Source organism: Cibotium barometz, chromosome 47 (genome assembly GCF_041138505.1).
Source record: "Cibotium barometz isolate CiBa-2024 chromosome 47, ASM4113850v1, whole genome shotgun sequence".
Lineage (NCBI taxonomy): Eukaryota > Viridiplantae > Streptophyta > Polypodiopsida > Cyatheales > Cibotiaceae > Cibotium > Cibotium barometz.
In genome coordinates, this window is record NC_141092.1 from 39,327,085 (window position 1) to 39,353,139 (window position 26,055).

Genomic DNA, 26,055 nt, shown 5'->3' on the forward strand with positions numbered 1-26,055 from the left:
GTACACACTTAAGAAGCATAAGCGAAAGCTCAAGAAACGTGGCCTAGGACCGTTTGTGATTAATGACCTTACTCCTAGTGGTGCAGTGCATTTAGAGACACTAGAAGGTGAGCAAATGCCTAACTTCATTAATGGAAGTCATCTCAAGAAATACAATGAACCATTAATTGAAGCCATGCTTCAACAAATGCATGCTGCCCACACGCGGAAAGAAGCACACGACCTACTTAAACGTTAGGCTCAAGAAGAAGCTAAAGCTAGAGTTGCAAAATCCAAGGAGTGTCGCAAGGCTTTTGTGTTGACCTTACAGTTGGCTACTGATTGAACAATATGTCGATCCTTTCAATATTCACGTGTGTCTTCATCTTCATGAGACTACCTACTTTGTCTTTAACACCATATTAGTGAATTTGGGAATTTCCCAATTCCCATTTTTGAATACTTAAAAAAGGGGACATGGATAACATGTTTGTAAGTTTCTCAAAACCCTATCATATGACCTACCGTTGGAAAGCGCTTGAAAAATGGAATCTAAAGAGCTATAAAGCGCTCATTTTGGATTAGTGGTGTTCAAGTTATGGTTAATCCAAACTTTTGACCACGTGTCCCAAACTTATGGGAAAATCCCATATTCCCCAATATGGTGTTCTTTGCCTTAATTGACTATGGTGCAGATTATAATGTTCTCTCATTTGACTCATGGGTAGCCTTGGGCCTTGGGACAACCAACACTTGTGCACATTCCTATTGACTTACGAAGCTTCTCAGGTGAAGATAACCCTATAGAGGGAAAATGTGTCATTATGATGTCCATTCAGGATCACCAGATGTCAGTTCCCTTTTATGTGGCTAGTAAGTCTAAGGCACTGGTAGAGGTTGTTCTTGGTCGATCATGGTTAAAAGTGCTACCAATTGTTCATTAGATTGGAAGAATAGACAATACAAATTGCAAATTGATTCTGATTGCATCTTGGGATCTGCTTCTCCATGAGTTTTATCATGTCAAAATAGGTGGTAGTTCTACCTTACATAACCCACTTTCAACAACTGCTCTTCAAGCTCCAAGACAAATGATGTGGATAATCGATGAGTCCTCAAGTGAGGGACATGGCTGGCATGTTCCAACTACTCTAGTCACTGCTCAAAGAAGGCTAGGTAAGAAGGAATTGTCAATTTGGCTACCCAAAGATGCGTACAAACTTGTACCATCTAGCCTAGTTGCTAAACCTCCTAAAAAGCATATCTTTTCCAAGCCTAAGCCTCAGATTGTTACTCATTGGGTCCCAAAGCATGTTCTTAAAGCACAAGGCTATTATGAGGGTGCAATAGCACTTTGGCTTACCAAATGCCAAGGTTTGCTAGAGCCAAAAGAGTGTATCAATAAGATTCCAAAAGCCACTCTTGGTTTTTCATATCAGTGGTGGGTGCAAAGAAAATCAACACAACCTCTTCAAGATAGGATAGGTGGTTGTGATAGCACCTACAAATCTCCTTGTGTTTACCTTCCCCAAACATGTATTGAATCACCAATTGTCCCAACTTCTCCTTGTTACACACTTCCACCATCAACTTGTGTACCTAGGACAAATCCAACTTTACACGAGTCTCCTTTGAGCATAGATTCTAGCACTTATCTTGCTCAAATTCCTCGACAATTGCTATCCTTCCCACCTCTTAAGAAGGACATACCCAAAACCAAAGGTAAGGCATTAACACTACAATTGAAGCTCTTTGGTAGATCAGTGTTTGAATAGTCTCACTTTTACTAATGTGGTTCCTTATGCCTTTACAGGATTGTGTTCTTTTTGAGATGATTTTATCTACATTTTTTTTATAGGGATTGTAATGATGCATACGAGTGTATAAAGTTTAAAGTTTTTAAATTTCATTGTTCTATGCCCAGATACCTCTTGATGGATACTTGGCGAGATACATGTCCACCATGCATTGACCCTGATAGTACTCAACCTGAACATCACGGGGGTTATAGTGCTCCTCCTTTTCAAACTCATTCTAGGTACTTTTATGCTCCCTTAGGTGAAATTTGCTGTGGGCATCACTTTGTCACTACAGGATTGTCCTTGCATCCTGAAGTGATTGATACCATCTTTCCAGCAGAAGTGGACATGGATCCACCGCGAGTGCAAGGGTAAGCTCATCAACTCCACAATAAGATCAAGCCAGGGCACTTTTCTCCTACTAGGTTTTTTCCCTTAGCTATATTCGGTGATTGGCACCAATAATAAATTTTATTCTTTTCTTTTCTTTTCTTGTTTGTTAATAAGACATTTTGCAGAGATCTCAGCTAAACAAGAGCATACAAACACGCCCCAATAGTCCACCTACCGTGCACACAAATTAGGAAGGGGGGAGACATGCAATGCCTACAAAGAGCAAAGAGAAGCAATCTGCACATCAGCAATGCATCAAGACAAACACACAACATCAACGAGCACTACAACAGGTGTATTCAAATCATAATCTTTTGTTCTTTATGTGCTTTTCACTTTTGCATATATTGTTTGCATGTTCACACACAGTTGGCTGGTTTAAGTTTTAAATTAGTTGTTACTATGTGGTGAGTGATTTCTAGATTCTCAGAGGACTTAGTAGAAGGTATTTCTATTTGAAGACAGTGTAAGATATATGCCAATGGAGTATGCCAAGTTCTTATGCTCTTGAAGTATATTAGTTATCCTTAGTGGGGCTACCTCTTAGGTATGGGCTAGGTGCTACGATTAATAAAAAATTTACGAAACACATGCCCTAAAAAATATATAGAAGTGACTTGAGACATGACGTGTCCACGACCATATGGAATGCTTGGTAGGACCTTGGGTGTTTTAGCACCTTGGGGCCGATGCCTTGGTTTCCATGGGGTGAACACTAACGTCTAAAAGATTAAGAAGAAGACCTTCAAGGACTCTATCGCCTTGATAGATGCTGGTAGGACTCTGGGTAACATTATGGGCCCTCGAGACTGATGCCCTCATCTTCATGGGGTACTCCTTATGTCAAAAAGAAAGAAAAGGGTTTGTCGCCCTTGAGATACTTAGCGGCCTTTAGATTCTCTTGGCGGAGGTCTCTTGGCCATTGCTTGGGTCTCATTGGGATGGAACCTTCCTCTTTATCAAGCTAAAAATAATAATTCTCTTTAATCTTCTTCTCTTTACACAAAAACAAAGATTTTTTTTTAAAAAAAAGAAAGAAAGAAAAGAAAGAAAGGTCCAATCACCACGGCTTATATTTAGGAGTAGAGTTGCCACTTAGGAATAACTTAAACACTTGTAGGACATTGAGAGACTGCGGTCATAACCTGTGGTGTATAAGCACACTTGCCTTTGCATAGCACTATCTACCACTTAGTCTCACTTTGACTAGTCTTTACTCGCTTCTTTTAGCACTCTTTAAAACTCTAATCGACCTTTCACTTGCATGCTCACGTGTGAGATAGTCATTGCTTGTTTGTTTTTCAATAAAAGACTTCACTTGTCTTCCATTGTTTTTTGCAGCTTTTGTTTCTACCACGCCCGAGGACGTGCGCGATTTAGGAAGGGGGGAATGTTCACTCACGGGAACACAGATTATGGAAGGAGGCCGGAAGCAATTAATGCGAGAGAGCAGGATTGTAGCCATGGGAACATAAAGACGCACATAATTTTTTCATATTTTTGTGCCGAAGTGCAATGTAAATCGTTTTAGGCCAATGTGGGTTCTAAATGAGAGTTCTAAGTGTATTAAGCAAGGCTCACTTATGGGGTTGTCCGCCCATGTGTGAAAGAGTTCTAGGGTTAGTGACATCTCTATAAAAGAGATGTTAGCTAAAAGAAAGAGGACATTTTTGGCCATTCTCATAAGCTATTGAGTGAAGCTCTTGAGCTCTCAAGCTATGGCAACTCTCTAACTCTCTCTATTGTACTCTAATGAGCATCAAGCTCCAATGAGTATAGCTCCACTTCATTCTCTTAATCTGTTTTGGCATCATTGAAGTAGATTAATCTATGATTAGTTGAATGCTTCTTTCTTTCTCTTGTGTATGCTGCATGCTTGTAGTGTGTGTGTGTGTAGTCTCCATTGATGCAAGCTCTTGCTCACTTCATTGTTGGCAATGAGTTATTCATGGATAGACTCTCTCTATGAGCTTGTGGGTTTGTGAGTGTTACATTCTATGCTTGCTTCAGCTTGTGGGTTAGTAGATGCACGCTTATGGATTTGCTGGCATTAGGGAAAGCTAAGATTTAATCAATGTTTGAATGGGATTAAGAGTTTGCCATGCATTGCTTGTTCTCTTGATTAGTGTAGTGGGTTTAAGGGATTGAGAGATTGATTGAGGTGCTGAATGGTTGAATCATCAAGTGGTGGTTCGTGTATGTGAGCTCTCCCGCAAGGGATAAGCCTTCATGCACTAATCGAGTCGAATCCTCGAATTGACATTGTGTTTCTCAACACATTTGTTGATCGGTAGTACTCTATGAGCACTATATTGCACGGTAGAGAGAACCACTCTACAGTCTGACCCATTGATTAGGGTCGAGATGTCCAGATAGATGCTTTGATGATAGGGAGCAGCAGATGTAGTCAATCCGCAAAGATATAAAAGCTACCCAGGATAGACAGAAGAAGTATGCAGATAAGAAGAGGTCAGACAAAAAATTGGAAGAAGCAGATATGGTCTTCATTCGAGTGCGCCCCAAAAGAAGTTCTTTATCTCTTGGGAAGTACAAGAAGTTATCCCCTAGATATTGTGGGCCATATCTGATTACAAAAAAGTAGGTGACTTAGCCTATGAACTTCTTCTGCCTCCTCATCTCAAAGTACATAATGTATTTCATGTGAGCCTACTTAAAAAGTATGTACCGAACCCGAATCATGTGCTTAATGATGAACTCTTAACTTCTTCAATCCAAGGGCTGTTGGAACTCCAACAACCTGAAGAAATCCTTGATGTTTGAGAGAAGGTTCTCACGAATAGAATTCTGAGAGAATTATTAGTCAAATGGAAGTTCTATCCTTTTGAAGACGCCACCTGGGAGAAAGAAACCGAACTGATGCGGGATTACCCCGAGTGTGTGCAAGATGAGGACATCTCGCATTTTTCAAGTGAGAGAGAATGTAAGATTCCTCCCCAGCCCCTTAAGATGTCCAGTTTCCCTCCCCTTTAAAAAATCAATCCCCTTTTCAGAATAATAAAAGATCTTGTTTCTACCTGTTTTGGCCTAGAGAGAGAAAATATTCTAGAGAGAGATAACTCAATTTTTTGATATCTTTGGATGGAAAAATATATTTTCTTGTTAAACTAAATTCCCCCAAAATAGAATTTTAAAAAGAATTTCCTAAGGTGCATTAGAAATAAATTATAATATGCTCAAAAGGCCTTAGTCTAAGGGTGCAGATTTTTAAAAAATTTTGGATTAAGGTTGTGAGGGACCAATCAGATTAATCCAAATGTAGGGAGGAGATAAATTGAAGAAATAAAGAAAAACCCCCCAAAAAATAAGTAAATATTCACATAAGATGAAGAGTGGACTAAGGACCAGAGAAAATAGTTAAAAAAATAATTTTTCACACCTCAGAGTGGGGATTCCCCCTCATGAAGGAGGCACCTTTTTTCTCATCATTGCTTTCCAATTTAAATGAATAAAATGAGAGATTTCATCTCTCCTCTCTCCTATTTCAAGTCTAGTTCCAAAAAGTAAGCTGCTGAACTGACCCAAAAATGGTCAAAATTTGAGCAAACTGGTCTAGAAAATTCTAGAATCAGTTTGCTTGGTTTGAGGCTCACTTTTTCGTATAAATAGAAGCCTCCCCATTTTGTAAAAGCTTAATAGTATTTATGCACTATTACTCTACTCCTCCCTAGAGTCAAATACATTGAATTCACTTAATAATTCAATTGTTTTTGACTAAGTCCTCTCCAAAAGAATTGGTGGCCACTCTTGATCCAAAGAAGAGTAGAACCCTCAATCCCTCAAGCCCATGTCAGATCACCCTTCATTATACCTTGCAAAATGAACGTGCATGAGGTATAACATGCTATTCATTTATTTTTTAGATATGTTAGTTCCAAAGCAATTGATCTAGTCATGTTGGATGATGCGCGTGTTATGGCAGTGGAGGTGGTTTGTTTGGTAGAGGAGACTTTTCCACGAACCATTCTCACAAGTTAACTACATCTCATTGTGCATTTAGTGAACGAAATTGCTTTATGTGGCACTGTGCATGCACGTTGGATGTTCTTCCTAGAGCACTTCATGAAGACCTTAAAAGACTTTGTGAGGCAAAGTGCAAGGCCCGAAGGAAGCATGGCGGAGGGTTGGTTGATACAAGAGTCTCTTGTATATATTTCAAAATTTCTTGGTCAGGTGGACAGCTCTTTGCCCACGACTATGGAGCAATGAAGAGGACTTGAGGATGACCTCTATTATGCCTCAAGGAAAAGGACAGAGTAAAGTAATTGACAGAACATTGATTGATGATCTCAATTTCACTTGCATCCTTAATAGTGATGTGATGAGCAGATGGGTTACAAGATATGAGGATGCAAAGACAAAAAGGCAAGCAGAAAGAGCTCTCTTTCGGAGGCAACATGGCTCTCGTAAGGCGTACCCTATGCATCTAGCAACACTTCCAAATGATATCCATGTTGATTGGTTGCATGAGGAAATGGAGAGAGCAGAGAGCGACGAGGGGCTGCATATCATGGTGGAAGAATGGGAGTATGCATGAGGATGCATGTTAAAGGTACATAGAATTTTGCATTAGTTGTAAGTGATTTGCTTTTAATATTTATTTGCATTGCTTACACAAATATTGCTTCTTGTAAGATCCCTGTTCCCACCGAGCAACGGATTCGGGGTACTGGCAGCGGAAGTAGCACTTCTCGCGCGGGACAGGGGTCCCACACTCGGGGCCTCGCCCACGGATATCCGGATAAGAGACTAATCCGTCGGTTGTTCCAAAACCGAACCCGAAAAAACTTTCTTAACCGGAAGCACGGGCGATTCCACCAGGATAACTTTTTACTCTAACGTAGTCAAGATCATTTCTGATCGAGATGATCCAATTACATCTATAAGATACTTAGTCAGTTCAAGGAAGAAACTTGCACTTGGATCATTGGGATCAACGCTTTTTTCCCCATTCAAGAGGCACAGCCGTTGATTCCTATCCATAGAACAGTTACTGTTCGGGATTTTTTTTTTTTTCTCTATCGTAAAAACAAAAGTTTGAGTCTCGATTTACGGATCCATCAGTCCAGCCTAACCCCATCCAATCCCATGGGTTAGCCAACCGCCCAACCACTGTAGTGATGGGATCCAATTAAAAATTTGGTTAGGTTTTGTCCCGGGTACCAAGGAAAAGGGTTCCAAGGCCCCCTAGCCGGATGTTCATGCAAAATAAAACTAGTCACACCACTCACACACCCAATATGAAATTACCTTTTTCAACCAGATTCAACCAGTTTAAAACAATCCTTTAATAAAACCATAGTATCATTGATCACCATCTTCCAATTTATCCAATTGATTCTTAATTTCCCATCATTCCTTCATCAGAGTATCTATGGCATCATTGGCAACTAGAACGCTCAGGAGCCGTTTCGATAGTTCCTAGCCCATAATACTTGGCAATATAATCACTTAACAAGATGGACTCTCATTGAAGATCAGCAAGATCAACCAACAGATCCATATAAGGAGCCATGGACTCATCCATTGAAGACCAGCAAGGTCAATCAACCAGATCCATGCTCGATTTCAGAAAACAACTCCAACTCTGTTCCAATATCTTCCTCGACGCACGCGTGGGTATCCTAGGCGACCCAGAGCCCGAGCACCGTATGGTCAGCACCCTCTAGGATCCTTCGCAGGTAACCTAGCGCTTCACGCATAGGCCGCTTCCTTGGCCCCTCATCCACCGTACCGGAAGCTCACCATTTTAATCGCACCGAGGCTGGTCAAGACCTCGGCCGACCTTGCTACGCGAGACGTCCTTCATTGACTCCCTGTCAGCAGTTGCAACTTTCTCATCACGACCTTAATCACAAGACGGTCAAAATGCTCCCCCCAGCATTCTTGACATAAAACAATCATTTACAAACAGCATTTACAAACAGTTTACAATACAATTTCTATTTTAACTTTCATTTTTCCACATTATCCCTCTTCAATCTACATTACTTATTCCATATTCCATTTATATGTATACTCATCCCATCACATCATTTCCATCTCATCACTTCAGATTCCCTCACATCACAATCGTATATTCACATCCATACATCCACAACTATATGCGTACATTCACATCTACATGCATACATCTACATCCCTATGCATACATCCACATCCACATTCACATTCACCTCCATACATCTACATCTACATGCATACATCCACTCCACATTCACATCCACGTCTATACATCTACATCTACATGCATATATCCACCTCTACATCCACATCTACGTCTATACACCTACATCTACATACATATATCCACATCTCCATTCCCATCTACATCTATACATCTACATCTACATGTATACATCCACATCTCTATTCACATCTACATCTATACATCCACATCTACATATATGCATCCACATCTCCATTCTCATCTACATCTATACATCTACATCTTCATGCATCCACCCACCTCCACATCCACATCTACATCTATACATCTACATCTACATGTATACATCCACATCTCTATTCACATCTACATCTATACATGTACATCTACATGTATACATCCACATCTCCATTCTCACCTACACCTATACATCTACATCTACATGCATCCACCCACCTCCACATCCACATCTACACCTACATGCATACATCCACCTCCACATTCACACTCACATCCATACCTCTACATCTACATGCAAACATCCATATCTCCATGCATAATAATATTCTTTTAATTAATCTAGGATGATAGTTCCTAGGATATGGTAGGAAGTCCTCTTTTTATACTTTGAATGAATTTATTTTATGCGTGATTTCTATAAAAATTTTGCCATAGCTCCGCTACTATGACTGATAACTCTCAATTTTTTTTTCTAAGGGGTAAAGCTTATCATTAAGGAAATAAGTAGAATGGTCTCTAATTGGGTCATCAATCCATAATGGATTGAATCATCAATGTGCATAAACTAAAAGCATAGCAAAAAGCCATTAATTTGGCCTTAAGCATAGCTTAATTTTGGATTAAGGAAAAGCCTTATGAAAAGCTTTATGAAAAGCTTCATTTGGATTGGGAATGGGTCATGAGTATGGCTATTTCTTGAGTGAGAGAGAGTAATTACATAAAAACCATTAGAATTTAAACATAAATGGAAATTAACTTCAATAGCATTTATTAAATTATGTAACTCTTCACTACTTTTCACCAATTAACTTCAATAGCATTTAAAAAAACCATACCAATTAAACTTCTCAAGCTTGAGAGGGGTTGAGAAGAGAGAATCATTGAGAAAAGATCAAAATTCAATATACTTACCTTATGATTTGCTTGATTCTTTATTCACGGTAGAGGCCCCCAACCAATCAATTGGTTTAGTATGTTGATGGAGCCACCAATGGGGATTGAGGAAAGAGAGAAGTATCAAAAACTAGTGAATTATTAAAGAATTCACAGTTCTTGGCTTAGGTAGAGTAGAGTAACAATGCCTAAGACACTCTATATTTTGGCTTAGGTGGATTAGAGTAACAAGGCATAAGACACTATCTACTAATTTGGCTTAGGTGGAGTAGAGTAACAAAGCCTAAGACTCTATCTAATTTGGCTTAGGTGGAGTAGAGTAACAAAGCATAAGACTCTATCTAATTTGGCTTAGGTGGAGTAGAGTGACAAGGCATAAGACACTATATATTTTGGCTTAGGTGGAGAAGAGTGACAAAGCATAAGACACTATATATTTTGGCTTAGGTGGAGTAGAGTGACAAAGCATAAGACACTATATATTTTGGCTTAGGTGGAGTAGAGTGACAAAGCATAAGACACTATATTTTTTTCAACAAGGGGAGGTTCTATTTATAGGAAAATTTGAGCTCCTAACCAAACAAACTGATTCTAGAATTTTCCAAGTCAGTTTGGTTGAATTTGGACTAGATTTGGACCTAGTTTGGTTACTTTTTGATTCGGTTTGGTTCCATTTTGATTTGGTTTGGTTCAAGAGAGATGAGAGATAAAAATATCACATTATTTTTGAGTTTAAAACTCATTCAAGCATGTGAAATATGCACCTCCTTTAAAGAATTCCCCTTCCTTACATATGTGTCAAAATTTTATTGCTCATAGTTTTTTACTAATAAATCTTGTACATTTTCAACTCTTCATCTTATGTGAAATATGCACCTTCTTTAAAGAACTCCTCTTCCTTACATATGTGTCATAGTTTTTTTACTAATAAACCTTGTACATTTTCAACTCTTCATCTTATGTGAAATATGCACCTCCTTTAAAGAACTCCCCTTCCTTACATATGTGTTTATTTACTAATAAACCTTGTACATTTTCAACTCTTCATCTTATGTGAGCATTTACTCATTTTTGAGTATCTTCTTTTACAAATTGGATTTATCTCCTCCCTACACATGGATTGATGCTATTGGTCCATAGGAACCTTAATTGGACCATAATCCAACAATTTCTGAAAATCTAGACCCTTAGGCTAAGGTCCTTTATACATATTTCCGATTAATTCCAATTGCACATTGGAAAATTCTTTTTGAATTTCTGTTTCAGGGGAACTTATTTTAATAGGATGAGATATTTTTCTATCCAAAAATATTCAAAATCTGAATATTCTCTCTCTAGAATATTTTCTCTCTCTAGGTTAAAACAGCCACAAACAAGATCTCTTATATTTCAGAAAAGGAATTGATTACAGGGGAATATGCTAGACATCAAAAAGGGGGTGGGGGAGGAATCTTACATTCTACCCCACTTAAAAAACGCGAGATGTCCTCATCTCGCAAACTAGGGTAATTTCGCAAGATGCACGAATATGAGACTTAGAGAAAAATTTTAATCAAGATTAACCACCAAGAAAAGTCTCAAAGAGAGCAAGATAAGAACAAGATTTAAACTTTATTCATTCTCGAAACTTATACAGTAAAGATAGAAGAACTCTTTACACTTCCATAAGCCCGTCCATCATATGGTCACAAAAGCAGTCCTCACAAGCTGCACAAGTATAGGGTAACTCATCTATGGGAATGATTCTGCTGGTTATTGCCGCACCTATCTCAGTGGTATGAGGTGATCTAACAAAAGGACCTCTGAGAGGCAAGCCAAAAATGGGATAAAGGCATATCTTCTCATGAGGAAGAAAACACGCCAGTAAGAAGACCCGCTCAGAAAACCCAAGATGCCTTGATCTCATGACGCAGTAGTATCGGGGACCCAAACCCAAAGCTTCAATAACCATGGCCAAGCGGACATTGTTACGAAAGTGCTGCTGACCCCAGGGTGTTACCCTAGTTATGTTTTGATAGGTCCGCCATTTGGTCTGCGCTACAGAAGTTCCTAGGTGAGGAAAAAGTGAGCGCTCGTACTGTTCTATAAAGTCTTTCTTCACAGACTCTCTTGCGTCTTGAAGGTGAGAAATCATCAGGGATAAAACTAATTCCTGTTGCCAAGCCATGAAGGAGATTAAGAAAGAAAGGAGATTGATGGGAGTAAGATTACTGTGAGCGACAAGTAAAAGTTACGACTTATATAAAGGAAGGAGCTAGCGTAACCTAGAAGCCAACGGTAACTTGTCACTGAAGTTTTACCGTCTTTCCATGATTTGTGTTTGACAAATTTTTCTATAGAAGGCATTAAGAATTTTGAGATGAGGAGATAAAAGAAGCTTGTAGGTTAAGTCACCTACTTTCATTGAATTCAGATATAAGGGTCACAATATCTGGGGGATAACTTCTTATACTCCCCAAGAGATAAAGAACTTCTTTTGGGTTGTACTCGAATGAAAACCAAAACCTTGGTATCCAAAACATCGATTCTCACTTCTGAACTCATTGTTCTAAATCCTTAAAACAGGTGGGACTCCTGAGGAGTATTCTAAGAAAAGGGTCTTCCTTTTTTTAAACAGAAACTTTCTTTTATTTTAGAGAGGGAATAATTATAAGATCAGAAAGGGAGATTCTTACTCCTGTATACCTCGAAGGCTGGGGAGAAATCTTACATTCCCCACTTAAAAAGTGCGAGATGTCCTCATCTCGCAAGGTAGAGGACATCTCTTTTTCTTAAGATATAATTTTATTCTGGGGTTCCTTATATTCTGGTCAACCCAACAGAACACTGGGATAAATATCCCTTATATAGAACTCATCATTAAATAATAATTCATTCAGATCATATCATTCATATCTTTAACATGATAATGATCCATTAGACCGCAAAGTTTCCTTCAGAACCTTCCTCCACCACGGACATTTCAGTCAAGCAAGTTCTCAATTTGACATCCCTTAACTTGATCTACCGGTCAAGTATTAACAGTAGCAATCTAACAGCACAACCCACTAACCTCATAGTGATTTGCTGAATTCATTATCATCATTTTAGTTATGAATATCATCACAGGGACTCGTCCCATCCCCCCTCATTGTGGTTTCATTATATTTCAACTAATTTTTAAAAATCAACATTTTTCAATCAGCATTTTCAATCAGAATCCAAATCAATTCATCCATTCTCAAACAGAATTAAAAAATCATATCAATCACATTCGAAATCATCATCTAGATAGCATTAACGCTTATAATTTCAAGTCTTAGATTTACTCGTATATACTGTCAGTAAAGAGCTGCAGTATACTCTCGGTATATACGCGTAGTCACGGCCCTTGGAATTATAAGGTAAATACTATCATGTCTAGGCCTCAAGCAAGTCAGGGATTTTATATAATTGCGGTACTTCCATTTGAAGACCCAATTACCAAATTACGAGTTTCAGTTTGAATATCAAATTGTATGAATTATATCACACAATTATAACCTTTTTGTCTTTCTAGATAAATTTTTGACATATTTGTCTTCTCAGTTGATCTTTATTAACCAAATGCTCTGATACCAACTGTAAGATCCCTGTTCCCACCGAGCAACGGATTCGGGGTACTGGCAGCGGAAGTAGCACTTCTCGCGCGGGACAGGGGTCCCACACTCGGGGCCTCGCCCACGGATATCCGGATAAGAGACTAATCCGTCGGTTGTTCCAAAACCGAACCCGGAAAAACTTTCTTAACCGGAAGCACGGGCGATTCCACCAGGATAACTTTTTACTCTAACGTAGTCAAGATCATTTCTGATCGAGATGATCCAATTACATCTATAAGATACTTAGTCAGTTCAAGGAAGAAACTTGCACTTGGATCATTGGGATCAACGCTTTTTTCCCCATTCAAGAGGCACAGCCGTTGATTCCTATCCATAGAACAGTTACTGTTCGGGATTTTTTTTTTCTCTATCGTAAAAACAAAAGTTTGAGTCTCGATTTACGGATCCATCAGTCCAGCCTAACCCCATCCAATCCCATGGGTTAGCCAACCGCCCAACCACTGTAGTGATGGGATCCAATTAAAAATTTGGTTAGGTTTTGTCCCGGGTACCAAGGAAAAGGGTTCCAAGGCCCCCTAGCCGGATGTTCATGCAAAATAAAACTAGTCACACCACTCACACACCCAATATGAAATTGCCTTTTTCAACCAGATTCAACCAGTTTAAAACAATCCTTTAATAAAACCATAGTATCATTGATCACCATCTTCCAATTTATCCAATTGATTCTTAATTTCCCATCATTCCTTCATCAGAGTATCTATGGCATCATTGGCAACTAGAACGCTCAGGAGCCGTTTCGATAGTTCCTAGCCCATAATACTTGGCAATATAATCACTTAACAAGATGGACTCTCATTGAAGATCAGCAAGATCAACCAACAGATCCATATAAGGAGCCATGGACTCATCCATTGAAGACCAGCAAGGTCAATCAACCAGATCCATGCTCGATTTCAGAAAACAACTCCAACTCTGTTCCAATATCTTCCTCGACGCACGCGTGGGTATCCTAGGCGACCCAGAGCCCGAGCACCGTATGGTCAGCACCCTCTAGGATCCTTCGCAGGTAACCTAGCGCTTCACGCATAGGCCGCTTCCTTGGCCCCTCATCCACCGTACCGGAAGCTCACCATTTTAATCGCACCGAGGCTGGTCAAGACCTCGGCCGACCTTGCTACGCGAGACGTCCTTCATTGACTCCCCGTCAGCAGTTGCAACTTTCTCATCACGACCTTAATCACAAGACGGTCAAAATGCTCCCCCCAGCATTCTTGACATAAAACAATCATTTACAAACAGCATTTACAAACAGTTTACAATACAATTTCTATTTTAACTTTCATTTTTCCACATTATCCCTCTTCAATCTACATTACTTATTCCATATTCCATTTATATGTATACTCATCCCATCACATCATTTCCATCTCATCACTTCAGATTCCCTCACATCACAATCGTATATTCACATCCATACATCCACAACTATATGCGTACATTCACATCTACATGCATACATCTACATCCCTATGCATACATCCACATCCACATTCACATTCACCTCCATACATCTACATCTACATGCATACATCCACTCCACATTCACATCCACGTCTATACATCTACATCTACATGCATATATCCACCTCTACATCCACATCTACGTCTATACACCTACATCTACATACATACATCCACATCTCCATTCACATCTACATCTATACATCTACATCTACATGTATACATCCACATCTCCATTCCCATCTACATCTATACATCTACATCTACATGTATACATCCACATCTCTATTCACATGTACATCTATACATCTACATCTACATATATGCATCCACATCTCCATTCTCATCTACATCTATACATCTACATCTTCATGCATCCACCCACCTCCACATCCACATCTACATCTATACATCTACATCTACATGTATACATCCACATCTCTATTCACATCTACATCTATACATGTACATCTACATGTATACATCCACATCTCCATTCTCACCTACACCTATACATCTACATCTACATGCATCCACCCACCTCCACATCCACATCTACATCTATACATCTACACCTACATGCATACATCCACCTCCACATTCACACTCACATCCATACCTCTACATCTACATGCAAACATCCATATCTCCATGCATAATAATATTCTTTTAATTAATCTAGGATGATAGTTCCTAGGATATGGTAGGAAGTCCTCTTTTTATACTTTGAATGAATTTATTTTATGCGTGATTTCTATAAAAATTTTGCCATAACTCCGCTACTATGACTGATAACTCTCAATTTTTTTTTCTAAGGGGTAAAGCTTATCATTAAGGAAATAATTAGAATGGTCTCTAATTGGGTCATCAATCCATAATGGATTGAATCATCAATGTGCATAAACTAAAAGCATAGCAAAAAGCCATTAATTTGGCCTCAAGCATAGCTTAATTTTGGATTAAGGAAAAGCCTTATGAAAAGCTTTATGAAAAGCTTCATTTGGATTGGGAATGGGTCATGAGTATGGCTATTTCTTGAGTGAGAGAGAGTAATTACATAAAAACCATTAGAATTTAAACATAAATGGAAATTAACTTCAATAGCATTTATTAAATTATGTAACTCTTCACTACTTTTCACCAATTAACTTCAATAGCATTTAAAAAAACCATACCAATTAAACTTCTCAAGCTTGAGAGGGGTTGAGAAGAGAGAATCATTGAGAAAAGATCAAAATTCAATATACTTACCTTATGATTTGCTTGATTCTTTATTCACGGTAGAGGCCCCCAACCAATCAATTGGTTTAGTATGTTGATGGAGCCACCAATGGGGATTGAGGAAAGAGAGAAGTATCAAAAACTAGTAAATTATTAAAGAATTCACAGTTCTTGGCTTAGGTAGAGTAGAGTAACAATGCCTAAGACACTCTATATTTTGGCTTAGGTGGATTAGAGTAACAAGGCATAAGACACTATCTACTAATTTGGCTTAGGTGGAGTAGAGTAACAAAGCCTAAGACTCTATCTAATTTGGCTTAGGTGGAGTGGAGTAACAAAGCATAAGACTCTATCTAATTTGGCTTAGGTGGAGTAGAGTGACAAGGCATAAGACACTATATATTTTGGCTTAGGTGGAGAAGAGTGACAAAGCATAAGACACTATATATTTTGGCTTAGGTGGAGTAGAGTGACAAAGCATAAGACACTATATATTTTGGCTTAGGTGGAGTAGAGTGACAAAGCATAAGACACTATATTTTTTTCAACAAGGGGAGGTTCTATTTATAGGAAAATTTGAGCTCCTAACCAAACAAACTGATTCTAGAATTTTCCAAGTCAGTTTGGTTGAATTTGGACTAGATTTGGATCTAGTTTGGTTACTTTTTGATTCGGTTTGGTTCCATTTTGATTTGGTTTGGTTCAAGAGAGATGAGAGATAAAAATATCACATTATTTTTTAGTTTAAAACTCATTCAAGCATGTGAAATATACACCTCCTTTAAAGAATTCCCCTTCCTTACATATGTGTCAAAATTTTATTGCTCATAGTTTTTTACTAATAAATCTTGTACATTTTCAACTCTTCATCTTATGTGAAATATGCACCTTCTTTAAAGAACTCCTCTTCCTTACATATGTGTCATAGTTTTTTTACTAATAAACCTTGTACATTTTCAACTCTTCATCTTATGTGAAATATGCACCTCCTTTAAAGAACTCCCCTTCCTTACATATGTGTTTATTTACTAATAAACCTTGTACATTTTCAACTCTTCATCTTATGTGAGCATTTACTCATTTTTGGATACCCAAAATATCTCATATTTTTAATATTGCTCATATTTTTTTACTAATAAACCTTGTACATTTTCAACTCTTCATCTTATGTGAGCATTTACTCATTTTTGAGTATCTTCTTTTACAAATTGGATTTATCTCCTCCCTACACATGGATTGATGCTATTGGTCCATAGGAACCTTAATTGGACCATAATCCAACAATTTCTGAAAATCTAGACCCTTAGGCTAAGGTCCTTTATACATATTTCCGATTAATTCCAATTGCACATTGGAAAATTCTTTTTGAATTTCTGTTTCAGGGGAACTTATTTTAATAGGATGAGATATTTTTCTATCCAAAAATATTCAAAATCTGAATATTCTCTCTCTAGAATATTTTCTCTCTCTAGGTTAAAACAGCCACAAACAAGATCTCTTATATTTCAGAAAAGGAATTGATTACAGGGGAATATGCTAGACATCAAAAAGGGGGTGGGGGAGGAATCTTACACTTCTATTTTGGTCCAGTGCACTATGTTCAATGCTGTATGGTGTGAAGGTAAGCATTTTCAAACACAAAGAATTGATGAAAAGAGGAATACACAAGATTGCGGTGTCATTAGTAGCTTTGAGGGAGCTAATGGAAAAATGGATGATTATTGTGGCACAATCCAAGACATATTTAGGCTTGATTTTTGTCGCTTCTTTGTGTATGTTTTGGATGTCAAATGGCAAATGAATGTGGTGGAAAAAGGGCCTAATGCAACGATAAAACACCATGCAAGTGGCTATGTAACTATTGACTCTACAAAGTTTTGGCAAACAAAGAACGATAGGCTCGTATTGCCACAACAATGTGAGCAGGTATGCATTTTTTTACTAATGTGTTTCATGTACATATATATCTAAGCTCGCGTACCCCTTGACTTTTGATATGCTAATTAATTACTGCAGTATGTGTATTTGAGTAGGTTATCTATCTGCCAATGGTGCATGACATTAAATGGTGGTACGTCATCCCTATTGCACCACGTTCCAAAGTGATGTGTAATACATTCTCTGATATGGAGCATATGGAGGATGTAACAAGCCGCAATGAAGATGACGTCAGAACATGCCAATGAAGATGTTGTGATAGATGATCAAGAAATAAGAGATGATCATGATAATGAGGATGAGCATGCCATTTCTCATGATCATGAGAATGACCCTACCATTGAGGATGATGGTGATGTTGATGAGGATGATCAGGACATCAATACCATTATCAATGGACAGAATATCGATAGTGGAATAAATTTAATCGTAGCCTTACAAATTGATCAAATGGATATTGATGTTAATCGTTTGGCAAGGATGGATCTTATTGAAGATGAGATCAAACCCTAACCAATCCATCACTGTATCATTCTAAATTGATGACATTTCTATTGTATATGTTGTCTTTTAATTATCTCATGATTTATTTTTGAATATATTTCATTGTTGTAAATGCATATAGTGGGATTGTGTAATGATATATACTGTAATGTACTATGAGATGGTTTAAAGAAAATAGTTTCTAATTTTGTAAAGGAATTTACTTTTTTCTAAATAAAGCATGTATTGATGCGTGTATTCATGCGTGTATTGATGCGTGTATGATTGCGTGTATATACACGCATTTATACACGTGCTGGTAGACGTGTTACTTAAAGTTCAATACATGCAAATTTAGATGCTAATATACACGCGCCCGATACTATTCAAATACACGTGCGACCATACACGCGCCCGTAACTTATCGCGTGTATGGAACGCGTGTATGGCAGCAGTGTCTTGTAGTGCATCCCAATTTTTGACATGGCTTTCTATCATTTTAGTCATCATCATCAGCTTAAATTCACCATTGAATTTTTCATTCAAACCATTGCATTGAGGGTGATAAGGAGTGGTATACTTGTGGTTGATGTTTAGTCTTCTGCATAAGTGGTCAACTACCTCTCCTCGAAATTCAAGATCATTATCTGATAATATCTCCAGAGGAATACCAAATCTGCAGCATATATGTTCATACACAAAATCAGCCACTTCCTTACTATCTACTCTCTTTGCTGCCTTCACTTCTGCCCATTTTGATAGAGGTAATCCACCGCAGTAAGCATATAACACCTCCCTTTGGCCGTCCTAGGAAATGGTCCAACTGCATCCACCCCCCACCTCTCAAAAATGTCATATACCAGCATGATATTTCTCGGCTCCATTTTTAGGATTCTTTTCCCCTTTCTCTGGCACTCATGGCAAGACCTGCACCAATGCTAAATATCCTTCTGGATGGAAGGCCATACATATACCTCCAATAATATCTTCTACAAGGTGATCTTAAATGCATAATGACCTCCACAACCTCCCTCATGATTTGAAGATAGAATATGATATATTTCTTCCCTCCAGGGATTTCTTTTCAATACCTGATCAGCTCCTTGCATGTACAATTCATCCCCAATCATGACATAATGCTTACTCTTCCTGATAAAATGATACTTTTGGCCCTTTTTGAGCTCCTCAAGCAAGCGACCTGAGAGTGTAATCCACCACCTTAGACAGGTATTCTCTCCCGCTGTATAATAGCTCTTCAATTCTTGCAATTACTGGGTCTAGATCAATTACCTCCTGGGCTAACTCATGTGCAATGTGATTGTCCTCCCGCCGCACATGTTGAATACTCCATGCTATAAATTGATGTAGCAGCCTTCTAACATCGGCCAGACATCTTTTTAATCTCGGATTCTTTGCCCGCCAGCTACCCAAGACCTGCTTTACTACTAACACGGAATCTCCTTTTACAATTAGTTTCTGAATTTTCTATTTTAGAGCAGCGTGCAGCCCCTGAAACAATGTTGCATATTCAGCCTCATTATTACTTTCGGCTTTCAGACGTATTCCATCCTTTAGAATCACCCGCCTTCTGAATCCTGGTTTATATAGCCCCCGGTGGCCTGATGTATACTCCTCTTATACGAACCATCAAAGAACAAGACATGAGCTCCAGGAATGATAATTTGTTCCTCTTTTGCTATCTTTGAATCCACTTCCTTGGGCCAGGATCGGGCCTTCCTTATATGTTAGAAGATTTGCCAGAGTTTCCTTGCAAGTATCTTCAATAAAAAATGAGAAATCATATTCTTGAAGCTCCACTAACCATCGCATCATACCTTTTGAGAGCGAAGTACCATTCACCAGCTGAGGGAGGAGTATAGTTCGTCAGAACCACAAATGGTCTCATCAGGAGATATGACCTGAACTTCCTGCAAGCATACACCAGACTTGACAAAACGAATTCAGCCTCTGTATATTTCCTTTCTGCTTCCGTCTTCACCCTACTTACATAATATACAGTTTTCATGTATCTGGACTCATCTCCTCTCTGCATTAAGATTGCTCCAACCACATCCAGACCAAAAGAAGGATTCACATAAAAGACCTGAGAGAAATCTGGGGCTTTTATACTACTAGAAATACCTCCCAATACCTCCTTCACTTTCTCAAATACTTTCTCACATTCTTCATTCCATTGCAATGGTTCTTTCTTCATGGCCTGTTGAAGAGGATAAAGCAATTGAGATACTAAATGAATAAATCTTGCCATATACTTTACCTTCTGGACAAAAGTCCGCAGTTGCCTGGATGTTGATGGTGCAAATAATAAGATAAGAGCCTTTATGTTCTCTGGATCACGTTCAATTCCATTCTGAGATATCATATGACCCAAGAGCTTCACTTTTGAACATCCTAAATGACACTTTTTAGGATTCAGCTGTCTAGTTGCATCATTCATTTTAGAAAATACTTGCTCCAGTTTATCACCATGCTCCTTTTGAGAACTATATACACATATATCATCCAAAAAAGCTTTCACAAAATCATCAGCAGCAGTAGGAAGAGGTGTAAGTACTCTATCAGTATTCCTCTGATACCATGAGGGTGCATTTTTTAAACTAAATGGTACTACTGGATAATAAAATCAACCCCACGACGTAATGATAGTGGTTTTAGCTTGATCCTTCTTAGCAATTGAGATATGAAAATACCCAGAGAAGCCATCGCATACACTATACCTTTCATACCCAGCCACCCTGTCCAAAATATCATCAATGAATGGTAGAGGATAGTGATGGCTTTTTGTTGCAGCATTTAGAGGCTTGTAATCAATATAGACTCTCCACCCACCTGTATGCTTTGGAGTAATGACCACTGGATTTGCCCAATCTGAGTGATCTATTGGATAAATTAATCCTGCCCTTAATAACTTACTCAACTCCTCTCTCAACATAGGCAATAGCTCTCTATTTATTCTTCTCAACTTTTGAAACACTGGCTTCACACCCTCTTTCAATACTATAGGCATTGGTTCACATTTAAATCCTCAGATCTCTTCATATGAGGTAATGAACAAATCTGGAAATTTATGTATTACCTTCATATATTCTTCTTTTTCCACTGGTTGCAATCTGGGACTCATCAGCATACCCTGTAAAACAGCTTCTCTTTCTCTGCACTGGGTGATGGAGGCTACATCAAACTGTCCATATCTTCAAGTCTACTCTCTTCTTCCTCCTTTAACATCTCTTCAGCTTGCATTACATGCTCATCTTCTTCCTTCACTAGAAATGATACCTGACCTTCATCATCAGAAGTAGAACTTTCTTCCTCAGTTTCACTATCTGTATATTCATCAGCACTTGTTTCTTCAGGCTCACTCTTCATTTCTAGCCTGCTACTCATATTGAACTTCTTGGCTTTTCCTCTCTTATTATGTACAGTTATAGTCCCCCTCCTCCAATTTTGGATGGCACCCACTTGTCTGAGCCAAGGCCTACCTAAAATCAACGGATAAGCTCCCAAACTAGTCGCATAATATGGCAATTTATGCTGCAAATCACACCAAAAGCAGTCACTGGCACTCCTATACATATACCCAGACACTTCACTTTTGCATGATTCGCCAATCGAAGTCTAAAATCTGAATTAGCATTCAGCTTTAACCCCAATCTCTCCATGCAGGATTGAGTCATTACGCTGATTTGTGCACTGCCATCTACATATGCCTCTCCAACACTCACACCTCCACACCAAGCATCAACCGACGAACAAATATCAGGAAGGTCTTCCAAAGACATCAACTCCATTTCACCTTGCGTGGGCTCTTGCTCATTTGCTTTCCTTGGATTTGCCAACCTCTTCCACTCTCTCTTGAGCTTCGGACACAATCCACGCAATTGGGCAAAAGTTATATTGGCTGCCCTTCCCTTCAAATCACCCATCAGGGTGTATTCTTCCTGACCTTGACCGATATGCAAATCTGAAGTTTTATAGCGTCTTCTTGGCTCCCTTTTCTTCTTCTCTGGTTGAGGGCTTATGTCAAATTGGACATGTTTTCCTTTCTTACAAGACGGTTTAGCTTCCACCATTGTACTTCTTGTCCTCTTGGCCACGGGCATGATCTCTGGGATGGTCTCCACTCCTATCAAGCTAAGAGCCGGTCCTTTTCCTTTATCTTCCCATTTAACTCCACTGGTAGAGGGCTGATTTGGATCTTTTACCTCAATACTGTGATCTCCTGATCTATCATTAGTTCTTTGCATCATGGGATACATTCCACCACCTACCCTGGGCGGTTTATCACATTGAGGGCTGATATGTCCCCGCTCCCCGTAGTTCCAGCATTGGACATTGCTTAAATAATAGCCCCGTCCTCTCCCTGATCCTCCCATATTTCCTTCACCTGTTGGCATAATATCCCTTCTATTATTTGGAGCACCTCGGCTTCTTCCCCTTCTTCCTGCTTCCATCCGACTTCATGAGTTTCCACTGCATCATGAATGTCTCTCTTCAAAGTATCCTCTTGTTTAGGAACAACAACAACTTCTCTTTCAGGATGCACACTCTTAGTCTCTGGCATCTTCACAAACTTCTTTGGCTCTTCCTGTATTCCCAACTGCCTCAGATGCTTCACCTTCCACTCCTTCTCTCAAGCAACTCTGACAGCTTCCTCAAAGCTATCCAGATTCTTCAGCTCCACCTTCAGACAGAGGGTTGGCTCCAAACCAGCCACAAACCGGTCTCTCTTTATCATCTGCGGCAGCGGGGGTACTTCAGGAATCAAAGCCTCACACCATAGACTCCACAATCTACCAAACTCAATCAAATACTGATCCACATCCTGTTCATCCTTTTGCTAAATTTTACACAACTCTTTCCACACAGCATTCGGACTTCTTACACGGGCAAACTGTGTCAAAAATGCAGCTCTAGCTACATAGTACTCACGATCCTATTGATGAGCATTCCTCTGTGTAGTCACAAACATCTGTAGCCATGCTTTTGCATCACCCTGCAAGCAATAAGTGAAAATCTGAGAGAGGATCTCTGGGGTTGCCCTGTCTTTCATCAAAGCTGTAAATTCCATCTTTTCCAGAAACCTAAATGCACTTTCATGCGATAGTTCCCAATACTCTGGAAAGTCCCGAGCCATCTCTTCAATCTTTCTCCACACAAACCCTTGTCTTCTTTCACAAACCGAAGGAAATTTCTTCCTCTATGGAGGCACCAAAAAGTGATGACACGGAAGCCGTATAGCTATATATGCCTTTATAGAGTGTCACACTTTCACACACTGATACAAACACACCCAGAACACCAGACCCAAGAGTATAAACAAAACTTTATTTCAATACAAGTCTTCGTCTTTATAGAATTGAACATCCATTACATCCTCAGAACCATCTTCATCTAACACCCATTCACAAATCAGCCCACTCTCCTTCATCGATATGAACAATGACTGACTAGTACCCTGCATCACTATCTGAGTATACAATCTCAAACATAGAAGCATATTCAAAGTACAGTTTCTCGATATCCGGACCAAGCTCTAGGACAAGATACATATTTGAGGTGGACTATCCTCAAAACTTTTCTTCAAGTTTACAAGATTATATTTTTTCAGGACAAAAACTATTACAAGTATGCATACAAGAACTCAGTTCCAACGTTGACTCTTTACACAAAACTTCCCAGAAAACTCCAAGCTTAGAAAAAAACATCAACACCTCATACAGCCAACCCTTCTACCATTTTAGTGCAGTAATGAGTAGGTCCCAAAGTTCCTCAGCTCTGACTTTAAGAAGGGTGTTTCCCAGTCAACTCAACAGTAGATGACCACCTCACCAAAAGGCATCTTTTTGGTCTTCAATTCCCTTTGCTTCCATACACATCGCCTCATAGCCACATAGCTCCAAGAGAACCAGACTGTCGCCCTCTAAGAAAAACCTAAGAGCAGCACAACTCAGCCTCAGCCCTGCGGGCTCCCTCCTCTCTCCTGTTTCCAATTTCAACATTGGTCGCTTCATGGCATCATCCACGTACCCAGCCTATAAGATTCAAAGTAACAACACAGTCGTGCTCTGCAGAACGCAAGGCTCTAACCTCTAGCACATGTCGCCTCCCATGCCTAGTGCTATGGTAACCCTCACACTCACTTTCTCGAGTTTCACTGTGTTGCGTCTCCTTTGGCTAACACTCTCTGACCAGCCCCTGATTGTACTCTATCTTTGCAGTCTGCAGCGCGCACATGTTTCCCTTTGTATTGGCTGCTCTTCACCGTGTGCCCAACCTTTGTCTCATGTGCAGCATGCCACCCAGTCACAGTAGCAACCTTTGTCTCATGTGCAACATGCCACCCAGTCACAGTAGCAACCTCTCATTTGTCTCCAACGTTTGCCTTCATCACCTTCCTTTTTTTCCTCTCTTGCACGCTAGCCCATCGACGTCTTCCTCAGTCACTTGGCGTGCAGCAGTCGACACTCTCTATCTCTCCTTCATTGTTTCCTTGCAGTCCATGCTCTCTTTTTTTCCTTTTCACTGTTTCCTTGCAGTCCACCCTCTCTATCTCTCTTTGGCGACTCCTTTTTCAGTTCCTCTCTGGGATTCCCTACTCCCCATACAGCAAGCTTTTCTCCTCTTGCCATGTGGTCCCCTCCATTCTCTTGCGCACGCAGTGAAGGTTAATCTGCCAAGATTCCGTTGGTAGCCGCCATCCTCATTTTCTGGAAGCTTGAAGCTTCTATTTTCTGATTAGTTTTTTATTGTTTAAGCCTGTTCATACTACGTAGCCCCTTAAACCACATCGCCATACCACTTAAGCCCTCCATCCTTTGCTCACATGCCATTAGCACCACCCTTTTTGCCTCCTCATTGGCCCTAGGTCACACGCCACCTACATCCATGCCACCATTTTTGCCTCCTCATTGGCCCTAGGTCACATGCCACCTACATCCACGCCATATATTTACAAAGGGCATACTCAAATGTAAACGGTCAGCACTCATGATGCAGGCACTGACACACACACACACACCCGAAGGCACGTTCTATTTTTTGATTAGTTTTTTATTATTTAAGCCTGTTCATACTACACACCCCCTTAAACCACATCGCCGTACCACTTAAGCCCTCCATCCTTTGCTCACATGCCATTAGCACCACCCTTTTTGCCTCCTCATTGGCCCTAGGTCACACGCCACCTACATCCATGCCATATATTTACAAAGGGCATACTCGGATGTAAACGGTCAGCACTCATGCAGGCACTGACACACACACACACACCTGAAGGCTCGTCAACAAAAGAAACTAGATCACCACATCATGAGGATGCAAGGCCTGATGGTTATGCCTCTGCTCCTCCTATTCAGCAGATTTAATCTCAACCAAAACTCAAAACTGATCCAAACTGATTACATATTTCCAGAAACTCTTAGTACTCTGCACAGTATGTACACATCATCAGTCTCTTTTTTTGTCCACACAATGCTTTATTCCTGGAGGTGTACAGGTTGGATCCAGCTCCATAAGGTCCTCCAATTAGTGCTCTTCCATATGCGAGGAGACCTCCCTAGAAATCCCTCTCACGCAAAGGATGGTCCACTGGGAGATACTTCTTGTGGCCCTCGTATACTATCTTCTTCATAGAATTTGAGTATCGAGCCTCAAGTTGTGGTCCACATAATGGACATCCATTATATCCTGACACTGAAAACCCTATAGAACATCAAAAAAGATAATGCATTAGTTCTTTATGCATAGTGCTTTATACATAATGCTATGCTTTATGCATAAGCCTCATGCATAGCTT